The sequence below is a fragment of the Bubalus bubalis genome, chromosome 9 (genome assembly GCF_019923935.1).
Source record: "Bubalus bubalis isolate 160015118507 breed Murrah chromosome 9, NDDB_SH_1, whole genome shotgun sequence".
Lineage (NCBI taxonomy): Eukaryota > Metazoa > Chordata > Mammalia > Artiodactyla > Bovidae > Bubalus > Bubalus bubalis.
The window spans coordinates 71,121,849-71,141,222 of NC_059165.1; the positions used below are offsets into that span (position 1 = coordinate 71,121,849).

At 41.6% G+C, this 19,374-nt stretch overlaps 1 long non-coding RNA gene across 4 annotated transcripts; it reads right to left on the reverse strand.

Annotated features, from left to right (window-relative positions):
* Positions 1 to 591: 591 nt before the first annotated feature.
* Positions 592 to 19,366, reverse strand: LOC102409480. 4 transcript variants are annotated; one of them, XR_003111423.2, is made up of 5 exons: positions 18,663 to 19,366; positions 17,108 to 17,201; positions 7,320 to 7,446; positions 5,367 to 5,609; positions 592 to 4,525 (listed from the first exon to the last, which is right to left on the reverse strand). It is a non-coding gene; the product is annotated as an uncharacterized LOC102409480 (long non-coding RNA). The 4 variants fall into 4 exon arrangements; XR_006553406.1 differs by lacking the exon at positions 5,367 to 5,609 and having other exon boundaries at positions 592 to 3,942; positions 4,388 to 4,525; positions 18,663 to 19,364; XR_006553405.1 differs by having other exon boundaries at positions 5,367 to 7,446.
* Between the last annotated feature and the right edge of the window lie 8 nt (positions 19,367 to 19,374).

Consider the following 19,374-nt stretch of genomic DNA (forward strand, 5'->3'; position numbering starts at 1 on the left):
AAAACATGTGTGCTCTGTGGGAGCCAGGTTAGGTAGCCAGGCCTAGAAATAGCCCACACCATAACCCAGTCACATAGCCCCAAACTAATTAAAGGGAGGTTTAAAATGTACTGTCAAGTTCATAAAGAGGAAACAGAAATGGACTTTGGTGAGTATATAGCATTATCTTTCCCATGCCAGTCTTTATTCTTTCATATAAACTCCACAATAGCTCTTCCAGTTAGGTACTTCCCCCTCTCCCCCATCTTACATTTAAGGATGTTGAGGCTCTAAGGCATTATGTGCCTTTCAAAATCATAGTGTGTTGTATGTCACAGTGTGCTGTGTGTCAAAATTAGTTTCATATCCTGGTGTATCTGCCTCCAAAGCCTGTACATTCCATGGCTAAACAGTATCTCCCTACTGAAAAAGCATGGCAAATCCACTTCATTCATATATAAATACAAAATTTGAAGAAACAGAGGTTGGAGCAATTGGTACAGGACAATAAGTATTTAGACTTAATATTTATAAGCTATTTCCGACAAAGAATGCAAGATAAAAATTAAATCTGTATGAACAATAAAAACTAAAACATCACAGGACAAAATGTTTCAGTGACACTGGATGATAAAATAGCTTTATTTATAATTTCTGAATCAAGAGCTAATTGTTATAGGAATTTTTTAAAAATTCAAAGTACAACTGCAAACATTTCTTCTTCCACTTTCTAAGTAAAAGCATCATATATTCTTTGCATGAGAGAAATTATGACTCTGTCAAAACCATTTAGGGTAGCTTTGGGGAATTATCCCAAGTAATCTCCATGGATTTTTCAGTGAAAAACCTTTCCTTTAGAGGAGGAAATAAAACAAATGTTAAAACCACTATGGTTTTCTGTAAAGCAATTATCCTGCAATAAAAAAATAAATTTAAAAAACCCACTATGGCCATTTGGACAATGCCTTTAGTCCCACATTATAACTTATATTTAATGCCTAAGACCAGGTGCAACAATGTTCAATTCCATGTATGTTTTTAATAAGTTATTACAGTACAGTAAACAAAATGAACAAACCTGGGAACTTTAAATGATTTAAATTAAACATTGGCCATTTATATGCAGGGACTGAAGATTCCATGAAAAGATAAGATGGTTCCAGAGGGTGATTTTTCCAGAACAAGGCAAAGCTTACCCTAACCCATGGGTGTGAAACCAACTCATCCTGGCTGTTGATCCAATAGTTTTCACAATAATGTCCTGCAAGCCTCAACATCATCATTAGTGTCTTTCAAACATTTTGGACCCTGACTACAGTAAGAAATATTGTTAGTCATGTATACACACAATAACTCAGAGATACAAGATTTTTTTGAGATAAAATACAAGCAGTAGAGAAGGAAATGGCAACCCACTCCAATATTCTTGTCAGGGAAATCCCATGGACAGAGGAGCCTGGCGGGCTATAGTCCACTGGGTCACTGAGTCAGACACGACTCAGCAACTAAACAACTGTGTGCATGGCAGTGGTGGGTGTGAGATAGGTAGTAATTTGATTTTACTTTCAGGAAAGAGGAACAGCTGTCCTTTGGCTGTTTCTTACCACACTTCCTCCCAGTACCTAGTTTATATGAAGGATTGTGCAAAAGTATAGAATCACACATAGGAAACCTTCGGTAGTCACGGATTATTACATAAAATTTACTAAAATAATTAATGTTAAATGTTCATTGAAATTCTGTGGAATTGTCTAATGAAAAAATCAGTTTTTATTTTGTATTAATACTCTGCTTCTAGAGACAGTTAAGTAATAGAATTACAGATTGAAGATTGTCTTTGTAAAATTGTCATTTTTAAAATCTAGCAAACATTTTGTTTTCTTTCTCTACTTTAGGTCAAATCACAGCCAGTTACTGATTTCTCCTGCTTTATCTTTTTAAAAACCTGCTTACAAAAGCCTGTTTTGTTGTAAGAGGGTTAGGCTTTGTGAAGGATGGAAAATAGATGTGGATGTGATGCATGGGTTTTTCTTTCCCTAACATGTCCTGGAAGCCTTTGTTTAATGTAGTCTTTCAACCTCTATGTTCCTGAGGTATGTAAGTGAGAGAACTAAAACCCATCCCAGGCAGTGATGAGGTCTAGCTCTGGCCATGGGAAGCAGTAGCTGACTGTGAGGGCTGGTGGGCAGTTTCCCCATTGCGTATCATGGGAATTCCATGGGCCGAGTGAAGGCCAACATTGTGAACTTTTAACAGTTCCTGTGGCTGATGAGATTGGGTGTGAAAAAGGAAAGTAGAAACACACTCGCTCAGAACTGTTAGTGGATTGGGTAGAAGTGACAGAATCATTAGTGGACTCAGCTTCCTCCATTAATGTGTATACTAGACTATTCTCTTGTATCTCCATTCCTGCTTCATTTTGTAAGGAAAAGTCTGCCCTCTGTTTAGTTCTGTTAACTCTAGCACGTTTATTCTGTATGTAATTGTCATACTTTGGGGGGAAAATCAGAAACAATATTTATGAAGCTCAAAGAATTTTTAGTGAGTAGATGAACAGTGATGAGATATTTGAGATATCTTGCCAAAAATGCTTGAGAATGTTACCAGATTAATAATCATATATTTTAGAATGTAGGTTACCCAAAGGAGTAGGGTGACCAGGAATAGCTTTTTTACTCTTGAGAATACTTGGAGAAAGGAAGATATCCTTTGCTTGTGTCAAGGTTGGTGTGGTTGAGCTGTGGGGTCACTGCAAAGCTGCATGTCCCACAGGCCTGTGCTCATCAAAGGTTAAATACCCGAGAGAGAAAGTCCTCTATACTTGGTTCATGGCAGACAGTGTGGGCAGGAGACAAATGCCTTAAGAATTCACCTCTGCTGAGTTGATGTTCTGTCATGTCTACTGTATTCTTGGGCTTCACCTGTATTAACAAGTTTTGTACTGATAAAACCTTCTAAAAGCCTCAGTGAATGAGCTTGTACGTCTTGTATGTGTACAGGAAACCCATCCTGTCTCTTACTGTGATTACTCATGTACAATATCATTGTGTAAAATTGATTAAAAAGGGAGAGCAGTTGAAAAAAAAATACAGGCTGTACACTCTGATCTCCTTCCCTAATCCACCCTATCCCCTATTCATGCTGGCATGACCTGGGTTCACAACCTGCAGAAGTTGTGACCCACAGTTTGAAACCCCTGAGTTACTGCCGGTTCCTTTGGCTGGCCCATCAAATCAGCTTGTATAGTATATTTCTTTTTTCTTTTCTCTCATAGCTCCCAGAGGGAAGAGGGGACAGGTGCTTGGAAAGGGAACTGTCACCTGGGAGTCAGTAACAAAATCCCAGAGCCTGGAGAACTCAGCACCACTTCTGGAAGTTGCTACAATTGCCCAGACATGACAAGACCCTACTACTTTAATACCATCCTCAAAAATGTTGAGATTCATTTAGCATGTTGTCCTGTTACTAGAAATACCAGATTTAGCAAAACAATTAAAAAAAAATCAGGACAGCCAGTAAGATTTTAATTTCAGATAAACAAGGAATAGTCTTTTTTTAGTGTATGTCTCATGCAATAACAATTATTCCTTGTTTGTCTGAAGTTCAAATTTAATTGGGTGTCCTGTGTTTTATCTGGCAACTCAACTGGCTGTACACCCTGTCTCTACTTTGAAGTTCCTAAATCTGATGGATGGATGTAGGCTGGACAGGATGTGGGCATCGTTGATGGGAATAAGGGGGAACATCTGGCTCAGCTTCCTTCTGCTCCCCTCAGTTTTCATTGCTGGCTACACACCCCACAGGCCCTTGATGGACCTCATCTGGAGAGCACCCTCTCAGACAGGGCAGTAGATTGGCGAGATGGCACAAACCCTGTTCCTGCTCTGTCCACTTGACCTTGGGGTCCTCCTGGAGCTTGGCATGCCAGACCTCTGGGATGCATGCTGCACTGCCACTCTAGCTCTGTGGCAAAGGGACAGTCACCAGCCCATCCAGCTTTTGAACGGAACCCCCATCTCTCCTAATAGTCACTCCCGTCTGTGCTAGTGATCTGCTTGGGGAGGGAAAGCCCACTGGGAGGACAGAACTCACTTCCTACTTCCCTCCTCCAGAGCCTACATTCCCAAACTCTCCCTCCTGCCTCCCCTTGCCTCCAATTCTACATATCCCAGAGAAAAGTCTTGCCTTTCAATCAAAGCATATTCCCTGCCCCATGTAGGCCCTCAGAATTAAGACCACTGGACTTGGTTTTTCTTCTCATTTTCCCTCTCCCACTGCCCCAGCAGGAAATTGGTAAATTTGAAATGGCTCACAAATGGATGGTTTAGTGAAATGATTCAATCCTTCCTGTGTCCTTGCTGTTCCAACAGTTCCCTTACATTTGGTTAATAGGAAGGACAAATGTTACCTCCTGGTCAAAGCTTCAGGTCAAGTTCTGAGCTCTGGGGCCCTGAAGGGCCTTCTTCCATGGCCTGGGTTGTTTTGCGAAGCTGCTGACCAGTTTCTTCAATGGGCTGTGTGCAGCCTGAGGACAGAGGCCCAACATCTGTGGAGAAACACATGAAAAGGAGCCTGCCATAGCTGGACAGAGGGGGCAGTTGAAAAGTATGGGCCATGGTCCTCGTTACCTTCTGTTTTGCTTTCATAAAACTTTTCAGTAAACACATTTTATTTCCTCTATCAAGACCCAGCAAGGTCTGCTGCCATAGCCACATTTCCTTCTGGGGTCTTCTCTCCCTTTGTTAACACTTACTTATCCAGACCTTTCTACCAGGGACATCTGGGTCTTCCAAGATGGCATTACAAAAGAAAGAAAGAAGCTGGGACTTCCCTGGTGGTCCAGTGGCTTCGCTAAGACTTCATGCTCCAATGCAGGTGTCCTGGGTTTGATCCCCGGTCTGGGAACTAGATCCTACATGCCACAGCTGAGTCTGCATGCCACAAGGAAGACTGAAGATCTTGAGTGCCACAACTAACACGTAGTGCAGCCAAATAAATACTTAAAAAGAAACTTATCATTGCTAATGTGTAAATGACTGTAATTGGGATACATTTGAAATTTTGCATTTTAAAGGAACTAACAGGTATTAGTAAGCTCTGATATATGTGCCTCACATTGTGTCGCATAAGGTTAAGACAGAACTTCCTGCATTCAAGAGTCATACTGGAAGACAAGATTTAAATACATGAAGTCATTTAAAAATGACCTAAAGAGACTGGCAGATAATAAAATGCAATTCAAATGGCTTATAAAGGTCACATAATGACACTGTGTTTCATCATTTATGAAAAATTTGATAAGGTTATTCCTAAAGTTTATTGATTCCAAATAAATCACCAAGGAGAACTTTCAAATTTCATGTATAATAAAATAACATGGTACTCACTATGTACCAGGCACCATTGCTGGCAACTCCTCCAGTCTTTACAAGAATACCATGAGGTGGCCATTAATCATTTCCCATTTGGCAGGCGGAGGAACTTAGGCGTCAAGAGGTTAAAGAATTGCCCATGGGCACAGAACTTTGTGGCGGAGGTAGCAGCTGAACTCAAGGCATAATGATATGCCATGGCATCTCTCAACACATGGCCTAAACTTGCACTTTCCCATACTTTTCAGATCGTGCTTCCTTTAAATGAGAAAACAATGTATTATTCTTGGAGTGCCTACTCTATTTTCCATTACCCCAGACTTGGCCCTCTTGGTTCAATCTTGTAAAATCTACAACCAAGTTTCTAACATTTTCTTGGCTCTATCTCTTCTCTAGGGATCTGGTTGAGTGGACTTTGTAAACTTCACTCAGATTTGAGCCCTAAGTTCTGCCTTATCCACTATATCATGTTTCTTTCTTCTTTTGCTCAAAATTTATCAGGCTAAATCTTCAACATTTTACATTTTTTTTCTACCTTTCTTAATTTCGATTTCACAGCTTGCCTGGGTTTCCATATAGGATTTCACTGAGACTTCGATTTCCTCTGTGGCTGCTCACATCTGCTGCATCCTGCAGCTGTTCATACTCTACTGGGGTCTCTCAAGATACTGCTGGGGGTGAGGTGAAACTGAGAGATGAGGAAAGGAGTAACACTAGGGATAGCTGTACCACAATGAATTCCAAGGCAAAGACAAATCAGTGCTGACAGTGACTGAGGTTTCAAGGAGGAAGACTAGTAATAGAAGCTAGTAATAGAAGACTTCTGAGGACTTTGGTGGGTGGATAAGGAAGATGTGGCACCCCAAGCTGAGGGAGGGAAAATCTATCTGGAATCTCTGTGTTCCTCAGACCAACCATCCATGATCTCTTCCTTGGAAGAAACTGCCTCTTGTTTTCAGGTATTGACAAAGCCCAGAAAAATGCACATCAAATGTTTTTCTTGAAATATTTGCCTCACTCTGGGTTGCAGCTGAGTAAGAGGATCCATTTCATACATCACACCCAATTCTGTACAGAAATTCCAATTGTTTTTTACCCACTCAAGAAGGCATGTGAGAATGCAAGCTTAATATTCCCCCAGACATGACCTCAAATGGATCTGATTTATTTAGAAGCGCCAATCATCTGAAAAGGTCAGTCCTTTAACAGTTACCAGGAATGAAATCAGTGCGTGATACAATGCAGAGGTGATTGTCACATAGCAGTGAAATAACTGGGAGGCGGTAGGCAGAATGGATTATTAACTCCAAGAAGCTAGAGGCCCCTTAAACATTTTTGTTTTTTGCCTTGAACAGTTTCCAGGTGATACCTGATGAGTGTTTGCTGGGAGTGTAGGGTTGCCTTTAACTTCTGTTCTTCCACTATTCTAGAGGAGTCTAGTATTGGTTTGGGGGGCATGGGGGTGGGGAACATGAGTACCACACCTTTGTCACAAAATAAGGTGTAAAACAGCAACTCACATACTGAGCAAAAGATCAGAAATGATACTTTCAAAAAGACTAATGTATGTGTTTCTCTTTTAATGATTAGTAAAGATTATTACTAACAATTATTTAAAATATTTCTAACAATTAGAAACAGTTATTCTGGTTTAAAACCCATTTCAAAAGAAATAAAGGAATTATGATGAAGTTATAGTTTTGCTTTGGAGGTATTTGTTAAAATTGTTTTCCTCAAAAGTACTTCTCAACTGCTCCTACATGAGGAGATGCTTTAAAGGGTTTGATTGGGGTGTATGAAACCTGGTCACTGCAGTCAGGATCAGCATCCAAGCTCCTGGCACCAGGCTCAGTTTAGATGATAAAGATTAGAAATATTCCTATTTGAGCTAGGTTCTACTTCAAGTAGAGAAGGATATATGACCCCTAAACCAGGGATTCCTCTCTCCTGGTTCCCTTCAAAACCTACCTTCAGGAAATACTCCAAATTAATTTTATATACTTCTTGTACTCCTGCACTGTCTTCAGTGTTTTCTTGTAAGTTTTTTTGTTCTTTCTTGATAACCAGTCTCCTCTCTCCTGTGACCTGATACATCCTGAAGGCAAAAGACATCTCTGTTTCAGACTATTCTCCTTTGACTGCCCTTCTCCCTCTCCTCCCCTCTCTGCACCACTTCCCACTAGTGGAGGCCCTACAGGAAAACCTCAGCTTCCTGGCATCAGTATCTGAAGGTTCAAATATTCACTAGGTAACTGGAAAACCCTTTCTGATGGAGCTGGTCTAAAGGAATACTGACTTAAGAATGCTGCTGCTTTAAATGCAAATTCACAGATTTGAAAACCAACCAACCGATCTAGTGACAATCAGAACTTATAATATGGTTAAAGAGAGGTGTTTAAAAGCAGACTGGATTTCTCTATGGCATGATCACACTCTGAGAGTCCTAAAAAAGGAGAGGCCAGGTGAGAAAAGGGAGCAGCTTCCTAAGGGAGGGGATGCTCAGGGCTTTCTCAGTTCTCAGATGGAAAGGGCATTAAGGGGTCCTCCCCTGAAAGCTCAAAACGACTAGCACCCTGGTATACTGATTGCTATCTGGAAACTTCTAAATACCACAGATATTTACATAGCTCTTTTCAGTTCTAAAAGGGTTCCCACAGCCTTGGTTTCATTTGATCCTCATGAATGCCTTGCCAAGAATAAAAGACAGATTTCACAACCTGAGCCTTGGAAAAGGAAACTGAATCTCCCAAGTCCACAGAAATCAGAGGAGCCAGAATCTGAGCTGACAGGTCAATGTTCGCTGCATTGAACAAATTCAGAAACATATGAGTATTATGAGGTAAGCAAGGTCTCTTCTTGTAAGAAGCTCATAATCTAGTTGGGGAGAAATGCTCCAAATTAATATAATTAAAATAATACTAGGATTAAATAAGGAAAGACCAGACACAAGATAGTAAGTGCATCCTTCACTGTGAAACAAAGCAAGGCAGTGCTATGATTTTAAGTGTACTTAAATAGCTTTCATCCCATGACTAAACTGAAATTCCCAAGTGTCCTCCATCTACCACCCCACCTTCATCCTAAGCCTCTGCTTAATATTCTGGGTTTCACTCGAATTCCCTATGGCACACTACACAGTCTTCAGCTTTACACATCAGCTACAGAGATGTCTGGGCTAGTCACATCCTCTTTAGTCCCATATTTGCAGTATAACTCCAGGCCCCCACACCCAATTTTTAGTTATTTATTTTTAGCCACAAGGGACATAAAAAAGGGAGTGGGGGTTATCTGTCTTCAGTGTTCTAGAAAAGTTCACCCTCACCTCCTGGAAGTGCTAATGGGAGCAGATTTTAGAAAATGGTATAATGATTAAGAAATCACACATGAAGAGAGACTTACAGGTGGAGGGTATTTCAGGAATGAATACCAACCAGGCCAAGGACAGAGTGAGGGAGAAGACAGGAGAAAGTCAGAACATGCCCATGGTCAGGACTGTCTCCATCTGACACAAAGATACATGGTGTGATGATTATGTGCATAACAAGAACAGGGTTAACAGATCATTTAAAATTGGGATTTCCCCAAATCTAGGGGGGCACTGGCCCACATCCACTGTTCCCCAGAAAACACAAATTTCTCCCAAATACCTTTCTTCATCTGAGGATTCTGTAGGCTTTTATGTGGAGGCTGCAGTCCAGTCTCCTTATATTTATTCCTTACATTGCACTGGCAAAAACAGATACTATAGAGTGGAAACAACTTAATATCTATCAACTGATGAATGAATAAACAACATATATACAGTGAAAAGTTATTCAGCCACAAAAAGGAATGAAGTGCTAATACATACTATAACATGGATGAAATCTTAAAAACTATGCTAAGAAGCAGACACATGTCTGATGATATTCATATGAAATGTTCAGAACAGGCTGATAGGGATGTATAGTAAATCAATGGTTCATAGGGGTGAGGGATGCAGGAAAGGAGAGTGACTGCTAATGGACATGCAGTTTCTTTCAAGGGTGATGAAAGTGTTTTGGATAAGTGGTGATGGTTGTGTAACTGTATCAAGTATGCTGAAAATCACTAAATCATACATTTTGGAAGAATTAAAAAAAAAAACAAGTATGCATTGTTAGAATTTTATTTTAAATTTAAGGAAAATTGGGGGAACTTAACTGTATTAACCTGATATTTGCCTGGGAACATTAGAAACATCAAAAATAAAATAAGTATAACTAAAAAAACTAGGGGCTTCCCAGGTAGCTCAGTGGTAAAGAATCCAGTTGCCAATGCAGGAGATGCTGGTTTGAATCCTGGGTCAGGACGATTCCCTACAGAAAGAAATGGTAACCCACTCCCAGTATTCTTGCCTGGAAAATTCCTTGGACAGAGAAGCCTGGTGGGCTACAGTTCACATGATTGCAAAGAGCTGGACACAACTGAGCAAGCATGCATGCATGCACAAAAAACTATCCAAAAAACATGACAAATGGCAAAGAAACAAAGACCAAAAAATGAGGGAAGTGGAAGGTAGTCAAATGAGTCCCAACATATACAAAACTGGTATTCCTAAGATGGGAATAGAACAAATGAAACAAACAAAAAGTACTAGACTGAAACTTTTCAGAATTAAGCATAAGAATAGTAACCAACATTTACTGAGCACTTACTATGTATATTGCACATAGTTTGAGCATCAATTCATGTCAGAAGGTCAAAAGGTTGAGCAAGGCCCACAAATCTTGAGCAAGTGTCCTCCAAGACTTTCGTCCTTTAAATAGAAAAGCTGAAACTATTTTCATTTGTGCTCGTGGTTTGCTATCTGACAGAAACCTTTTCCTAGTTCAGTAAATTCCAGGAAGGAACTGGCTGGCCAAGCTTGAGTCCTTTGTGACCCAATTCCTATGGTTAGGGTATGAGCTGTAACGACTGGCCCAGGTTGGGAAGAGACAGAGAGAAGCGCAGCATGAAGTAATTGGGAGATGAACCTTGAGGAGTGCGTTGATTGATTAGAGGTGGAAACTTTGTGAAGGACTTGGAATTCTGGCACAAGTATTTCGTGGGATGATGGAGCCACTCACTGAGAAGGGGAATGCTGGGAGAGGAGCTGGGAGGAATACTGTGAGTCAGTTTTGGACACTTGCATTAGAGCTGTCTGTGAGGGGACCCAGTTGAGATGTCCAAGCATGTAGCTGGATAAATGGGCCTGGAGGATGAGGAGAAGAGGCCTGGGGGCTTATTTGTAGAGTTGATAATGGAAGCCAAGTGACTCATACTGGGGTTGAAAGCAGCTTCTGGCAGGAAAGAACTCTCCTGAGAGGTTCCCTTTGTCTCGACATTGATAGCTTATGGTGAACAATGTGGGATTTGTGATCTCTGAAGATCATTTAGCTTTGGGACCAGGGACCTGGCTTGATCACTTAAGAGCTTTTGTGTAGCAGAGTTTTATTAAAATGAAAAAGGGACAGAGAAAGCTTCTGACATACACATCAGAAGGGGGAATGGAGAGAGCCCCCCTTGCTAGTCTTAACAAGGGAGCTATATACTTTTTAAATTGGTTATTACAGTAAATCAAAAGAATGTCTCAAGGTTGTAAAGGTCTTACCAGACCCACTCCCATAATTTACATCTTAAGATAACAGGTTTCAGTTCAGTTCAGTTCAGTCGCTCAGTCGTGTCCAACTCTTTGCGACCCCATGTACTGCAGCATGCCAGGTTTTCCTGTCCATCACCAACTCCCAAAGCTTGCTCAAACCAATGTCCATCGAGTCAGTAATGCCATCCAACCATCGCATCCTCTGTCATCCCCTTCTCCTCCTGCCTTCAATCTTTCCCAGCATCAAGGTCTTTTCCACTGAGTCATTTCTTTGCATCAGGTGACCAAAGTATTAGAGCTTCAGCTTCAGCATCAGTCCTTCCAATGAATATTCAGGACTGATTTCCTTTAGGACTGACTGGTTGGATCTTCTTGCAGTCCAAGGGACTCTCAAGAGTCTTCTCTAACACCACAATTCAAAAGCATCAATTCTTTGGCTCTCAGCTTTCTTTATATCGGGAACTGAAACAACTCTGTGCCCCTATTTCAATGATTAACTGAGATTATTTCCTTTTTTCCCCTCTACAAACTATCATGGCTGAGCAGAATCTTCAGAGATAGCTTTGCAGGGAAACTGAATTCACTGTCTCCTCAGATTGCCAGCACTCTGATTAAAAGCAACTTTCCTTTTACAAACATTTGTCTCTTTCTCGAGTAATGATTTTTGGACAACGAGGATCCAGACCTAAGTTCGGTAACAGCATTACATAAACAGAAAGTGTTGGGTACAGAATAAAAGGGAAGAGGAAGAAGCTGGTTAGGGTTGAGAAGGAGTAGTCAGAGAGGGAGGAGGGCACCCAGGAGAGCGTGGTGGCAAGGGAATTAAAGGGGAATAGTGTTAGAAGAAGAGGTGCATAGTCCAGTGTCTTACAAGTTGCTAAGAGGTAAAATAAGATAAGAGGAGAAAACGGATATGGCCATTTCTTTATGGGCCAGAGTTTTACAATATATTCCAGAATAGAAGAACATGTCCAAATAGCAAATATACAAACTGACTTTTGTACCTATAGGGCTTTGGACTAAAATCAATACAAAGAATACTTGATAAGATAAAGAGGAGTCTATTAAATTATAAAAGAGGATCTAGTTTCTAAAATGAATCCCAAATAATTATCGTCTGAAAAATACATGTTGGAAAAAATATACTTGTGAAAACATTCAAGAAAACATCGAAAAACAAGGTAATGTGGAAGACTTAAGATGGTGTTGGCACAATGTGAAGAAAAGGATCCTTCCGCCTGCTGGAGTGAAAGCAGTGACACCATTTGGTAGATCTACTGACATCATCATCAAAAGCCTTCAACAGTGAGCACAACCTTTTAACAACTGTTCCAGGGGTTTTATCCTGAGGAAATAATTAGGGATGTGCACAGAGATTCATCTACAAGTGACTCCACAGAAATGAAAAGCTGGAAACAAACCAAATGTACAAAATCAGGTAAAATAATTATGGTACATTTATACAATGGGAGACCACACAGTCATTAAAAATGCCATAGAAGTGTATTTTCTGACATGAAAAAATGTTTGCAATATATAAAGCAATAAAAGCTAATTATAATATGAACTCAAATATGCATATATATGAACAGAACAAATTGATTATTTCTGGCTGCTGGCTTTACATATGGTTTTTATTTTGCTTATTTGTGACTTACTATTTTAAGATGCTCACTCCTTGGAAAAATAGCTATTAACAAGCCTAGACAGTGTATTAAAAAGCAGAGAATCGCTTGGCCAACAAAAATCCGTACAGTCAAAACTATGGTTTTTCCAGGACTCATGCATGGATGTGAGAGTTGAACCATAAAGAAGGTTGAGCGCCAGAGAAGTCACGCTTTCGAACTGTGGTGTTGGAGAAGACTCTTGAGAATCCCTTGGACTGCAAGGAGATCAAACTAGTCCATCCTAAAGGAAATCAACCATGAATATTCATTGAAGGACTGATGCTGAAACTGAAGCTCCAGTGCTTTGACCAGTAGATGCGAAGAGCTGACTCACTGGGGAAGACCCTGATGCCGGGAAAAACTGAGGACAAGAGAAGGGGGCAGCAGAGGAGATGGCATCACTGACTCAATGGACATTAGTTTGAGCAAATTCAGGGAGATAGTGAAGGACACAGAAGCCTGGCATACTGCAATTCACAGGGTCTCAAAGAGGCGGACAGCTGTTGTTAGCAGCTGAACAACAACAAAATTTTTCTGTAATGAATATATACTTTTATAATAACTTTAAAAAACTTGGTAATTATATAAAGGTGAAAGAAGAAAAGAACAAGTTCACTAGAATTAAACCATGCTGTGCTGTGCTTAGTCATTCAGTTGGGTCCATTTCTTTGCAACCCCATGGACTATAGCCTGCCAAGCTCCTCTGTCCATGGGGATTCTCCAGGCAAGAATACTGGAGTGGGTTGCCATGCCCTCCTTCAGGGGATCTTGCCAATCCAGAGATCAAACCCAGGTCTCCCACATTGCAGGTGGATTAAGCCTGAATTAAACCATAACTGATCATTAATACATAAGCAAATCATGAAGTGTGAACATTTATTCTGAGTTAACTATACTTAGTTTTTCTGCTATCAGAGTTAGTAAGGCCTAAAATAGAAACTGGCTTGTGTTACAGAAAATAAAGTTACATACTTGTCTTTGAACTGTGAAATCTGTACATGTTACATATTTATATGTATGTATAGAGAAAATATTTGGAAAGATATCCACTAAATTTGAAAGTGGTTCCTTTCAGCAGGATAAGATAAGTGGAGGTGGGAAATAATTAACTTTTCCTTTGAACAAGTCTATTGTCTGAAAAATAATAACAAGCATGCAAAAAGTTTAAGTACATTTAAAAAGAAAAAGTGGTTGTAATTTTGAAAATATTTAGAAACATGACAGTATTTATGGTATGATGACAAAAATATCATATACAAAATATGCATAGTATGCTTAACACTATGTTCATGTATCTGCAGGTAAGAAAGGCCTAGATAACAATACTCCATCATGAAAATAATTGTTCATTCATCATTCATTTCACAAATGTTTGCTGAGCACCTACTAAGTGCTGAGCACACCCTTGTCCAGGCACTTGGGATATAGCAAGGAACCAAACAGCCAAACATGCCTCCACTCAGGGAACTGACATTCAAGCAGGCAGAGGCAGACAGGAAGTAGTAAAGCATAATAAATATGGAAGGAGTTGATAAGTGCTACTGAAAAAATGGAGCAGAGTAAGGGAGAGTAACTGTAGTGTTGGGAGAAGACTCTTAAGAATTCCTTGGACTGCAAGGAGATCAAACCAGTCAATCCTAAAGGAAATCAATCCTGAATATTCATTTGGATGGACTGATGTTGAAGCTGAAGCTCCAATACTTTGGCCACCTGATTCAAAGAGCCAACTCATTAGAAAAGACCTTGATGCTGGGCAAGATTGAAGGCAGGAGGAGAAGGGGATGACAGAGGATGTGATGGTTGGATGGCATCACTGACTCAATGGACATGAGTTTGAGCAAGCTCCAGGAGATGGTGAAGGACAGGGAAGCCTGACAGGCTGCAGTTGATGGGCTGCAAAGACTCAGACACGATTGAGCGACTGAACAACAACAAAGGGATACTGGCAATGCTGTGGTAAGGGCCAGGGTTTAAATAGGTTGGTCAGGGAAGGCCTCACTGAGAAGGTGACATTTGAGGAAATATCTGAGAGTAATGAAAATATCCAGAATAGGAGCATTATAAGCAGAGAGATCAAATTGCAACATCTGTTGGATCATATAAAAAGCGAGAGTTCCAGAATAACATTTACTTCTGCTTTATTGACTACACCAAAGCCTTTAACTGTGTGGATCACAACAAACTGTGGAAAATTCTTCAAGAGATGGGAATACCCGACCACCTTACCTGCCTCTTGAGAAATCTGTATGCAGGTCAAGAAGCAACAGTTAGAACTGGACATGGAACAATGGACTGGTTCCAAATTGGGAAAGGAGTATGTCAAGGCTGTATATTGTCACCCTGCTTTATTTAACTTCCATGCAGAGTACATCATGCAAAATGCTGGGCTGGATGAAGCACAAGCAGGAATCAAGATTGCTGGGAGAAATATCAGTAACCTCAGATATGCAGATGATACCACTCTTATGGCAGAAAGTGAAGAGGAATTGAAGAATCTCTTGATGAAAATGAGAGCAGGGTGAAAAAGTTGGCTTAAAACTCAACATTAAAAAAAAAAAAAAACCACAAAGATCATGGCATCCAGTTCCATCACTTCATGGCAAATAGATGGGGAAACAATGGAAAACAGTGACAGACTTTATTTTCTTGGGCTCCAAAATCACTGCAGATGGTGAGTGCAGCCAAGAAATTAAAAGACACTTCCTCCTTGGAAGAAAAGCTATGTCAAACATAGACAGCATATTAAAAAGCAGAGACATTACTTTGCCAACAATGGTCTGTCTAGCCAAAGCTATGATTTTTCCAGTAGTCATGCATGGATGTGAGAATTGAATCATAAAGAAAGCTGAGCACTGAAGAATTGATGCTTTTGAACTGTGGTGTTAGAGAAGATTCTTGCAAGTCCCTTTGACTACAAGGAGATCAAATCAGTCAATCTTAAAGGAAATCAGACCTGAATATTCATTGGAAGGACTGATGCTGACGGTCCAATGCTTTGGCCACCTGATGTGAAGAACTGACTCACTGGAAAAGACCCTGATGCTGGGAAAATTCGAAGGCAAGAGGAGAAGTGGCTGACAGAGGATGAAATGGTTGGATGGCATCACTGACTTGATGGACATGAGTTTGAGCAAGCTCCAGGAGTTGGTGATGAATAGGGAAGCCTAGCATGCTGCAGTCCGTGGGGTTGCAAAGAGTCAGATATGACTGAGCAACTGAACTGACTGATGAACTGATAAGCAGAGAGAACAGCTAGAGCTTTTGCACTAGAAATATTCCCCAAGGAATAGCAATGAAGGTAGTGGCTGAGACAGAGTGAGCAAAGCCCATTAGGAGTAAGCAGGCCAGTTGGTATTGGGCTCTGTAGTCTACTGAAAGGACTGGCTTTTTATTCCAATTGAACTGGGGATACACTGTGGGGTTTTAAGCAGAAAAATGCCAGGATCACTCTGACTGCTGTGTGAAGACCAGGCTACTGGAGGAGGGAAGTAAGGACAGAGGGACCTGGGTTGTCCAGGTGTGGGATGAAGGTGGCTGTGAGAATACCGAGGTATTGAACCTGAGACACGGTTTGAAGACAGAGCCAAGAGGATTTTCAGACAGATTGACAGGGGTTGTAAGAGAGGAGTATGAGGATGGCTCTCAGCATTATGGCCTGAACAAATGAAGTGGCATTACCATTAATTCCAATAAGAAAGCCAGCTGAGTGGAGTAAATTTGGGGTTGTGAAAGTATCAGGAAGTTATCTGTAGAACTGTATTATATGAGGGTGACAGCAATATAAATTTTGTCTTAAGACTGTTTCTAATATTATGCTGCTACTGCTAAGTCACTTCAGTCGTGTCTGACTCTGTGCGACCCCATAGATGGGAGCCCACCAGACTTCCCCATCCCTGGGATTCTCCAGGCAAGAACACTGGAGTGGGTTGCCATTTCCTTCTCCAATGCATGAAAGTGAAAAGTGAAAGTGAAGTCGCTCAGTCGTGTCCGACCCTCAGTGACCCCATGGACTGCAGCTCACCAGGCTCCTCCGTCCAAGGGATTTTCCAAGCAAGAGTACTGGAGTGGGGTGCCATTGCCTTCTCCTCTAATATTATGACATCTTTCCAAATAAAAAAAATCATTTCAAGACTCCTGACTTAGTAACTATTACATTCCCAGTACTGTAAATATGCAACTTGGTCACTGCTAATATTCTGGAGAAATTGTGTGGGTAGAAGATATTCCAGGAAACTGGAACCTAGGTTACAATTTTCAAAAGGGTGGTGGGGTGGGGTGGGGTGGGAAACAGAGGCTGTAAATCTTTCCATAATCTTGGCGAGATTCTAGAACATGTCATTAAATGGATGACATATGATTGCCTAAAATTAGTAGTAGTTCCTATTGGACTCAGTCTGATGTTAACAGCAAGTCAGATTAACGTATGTACTAAAAAACCCAGTCTTCTTCCTACATGTCTTCATTACTACTCATACAGAATACTTTACCTCTGCCACCAAATGCATGGGCGTTTTCTCCCACCAAGCAGTTCTCTGGGATACCAGCTGGTTGTCCTACAATTTAACTCAATTCTGACACAATCTGAAATAATATCAGATAACACAGGTTAGGGACCAGTACCATGAGACTGACTCTAATTCAGATGCCAATTACAAGTAGTAAGTCACCAAGTTACTCCTAACTTCTGTTCTACCTGGAGGTTCCTGTGACTTCGTACCCGGAGGATTCAGTAATTTGCTAGACCAACTCACAGAACTCCGGGAAACACCCATGTTTATTAGTTTATTAAACGATATAGATGAATGCCAGATGATATACAGAGGTCAAGGCCTGGGGTGGGGGATATGGGGGTGGGGGTAGGGGAAAGGCATGGGGGGGCAGGTCCCAAGCACAGGAGCTTCTGTCTTCCTGAGTTGAGGGTGTTGCACCCTCCCAGTGTGTGGATGTGTTCACCAACCTGGAAGCTCTGTGAACCCCATTTTGTTGGAATTTTAAAGGATGCTTCATCACCTAAGCATGATTTATCATTAGCTCCATTTTCAACCCTTCTCTCATCTCAATACAATGGCAAGGGTAGGGGGTGGCATGAGAGTGAAATCAAACTCGCTCAGTAGTGTCCAACTCTTTGCAACCATATGGACCATAGTCCATGGAATTCTCTATGCCAGAACACTGGAGTGGGTAGCCTTTCCCTTCTCCAGGGGATCAAATTCAGATCTCCGGCATTGCAGGTGGATTTTTTACCAGCTGAGCCACAAGGGAAGGCTTCCCACAGGAAAGGTGCAGGAGGGAGATGCTAAAAAAATTCCAATTTTCTAATCGGGGCTTGATCTTTCCAATGATCAGCTCCCATTCAGAAGCTGTCTAGGAGCCCACACAAAGTTGTTCATTAGAAGAAATGACATTCCTATCACCCAGGAAATGCCAAGGGTTTTTGTGGCCTTGTGGCAGGAACTAAGGTCAAAGGTCAAATATTATAACAAAAGAGCCTCCTAGTACTCTTATCACATATGAAAATTCCAAGGATTTTAACAGTTCAGTATCAAAGAAGATATTCCAGAAGACTACAGACTAAGTTCCAGTTTTCAGTAAAAGGGGAAAAAAACAAAGGTTGCAAAGTCATCCACAGCCCTGGCAAAATTCTAGAACATGTCATTAAGTAGACGACATATGAACAAAAATTAGTAGTAGCTCCTTTTGCATGCAGTTTTAAGTCAAGAACAGGTCTGACCAATACATTTAGAGAAAAATCAACCAGGGCAATTTTGGAAACTGGAAGTCTAATGTTTGAAGGTGTGGAAAGGTTCAACAGGAGACTGTTTGCACACGATAGTGGCAACACAGGTTAGTGTCACAGACTGGAAGGTTCGCTATCAGCCCCTCTCACTCTAGCCATCTAACCTCTGCAAGACTTCTGTGCTGCTCAGAGAACGGTAACCATGGTTCAGACTTGTGAGTACTAACACTGATACTTGACAAGGGCTTCGCACAATGCGTGTAGAACAGAGTTGTCCTGGGGGTGGGAGGGGGAGTAGAGCTTACTGTATGAGTAGTCTCTTTTCAGACCCAAGGAAGGTCCTGCCTCCGTTAGAGATGCAGCGAGAAAAGTAAGCAATAAACAAAACAGCTTTCTTCTAGTACTGCTACAGAGCTCTCAGCGTAGGAACGGGTGAACACAGGCCTTGGTGCTTCCAGAATTGCTTCTCACCAGGACTCGAATCCAGAGAGTGGGCCAGCTTAGGCCTTCTTCAGAACCCCAAAGAGGCAGGTTGTTGTGACAGTAAAACCGAGGGGACCTGGCGAGACTGCCCCTTGCCGACTCCGCCCCCACTTCCGGGTTCTAGCTCCGCCCCCTTCCCGCCCAAGTCCAGCCTGGCGAAGCTGTCCAAGCACCAAACATCACCACCGGGCCGAGGTGTCAGGCGCATGCGCTCTTCTTCCCGCGCGGCTCGACGTGACGCGAGCTCCGGCTTTCCGCCACACTCTGCCCCGCCCCTTCTTGCCCAGCCTTTACTCTTGTCCCCATGTCCTTTCTCACCCGCACTCTGTCCTGCCCACACCTCTTCTCCAGTTCTGTGAATAGTAACTGCAGAACAACCTCAAGTCCTGCAGAGTCACGTTCCGTGCTCCCTTGGTGGCGGTGGTGATAGGCGGGGGGAGATAAGGCGGGATGACGGGAGGTGGCAGTTGCCGCGGACCCACTTCCGGAGGACGGGCGGAAGTGGCTGCGGTAGATGGTGGGAGGGGGAAAGGA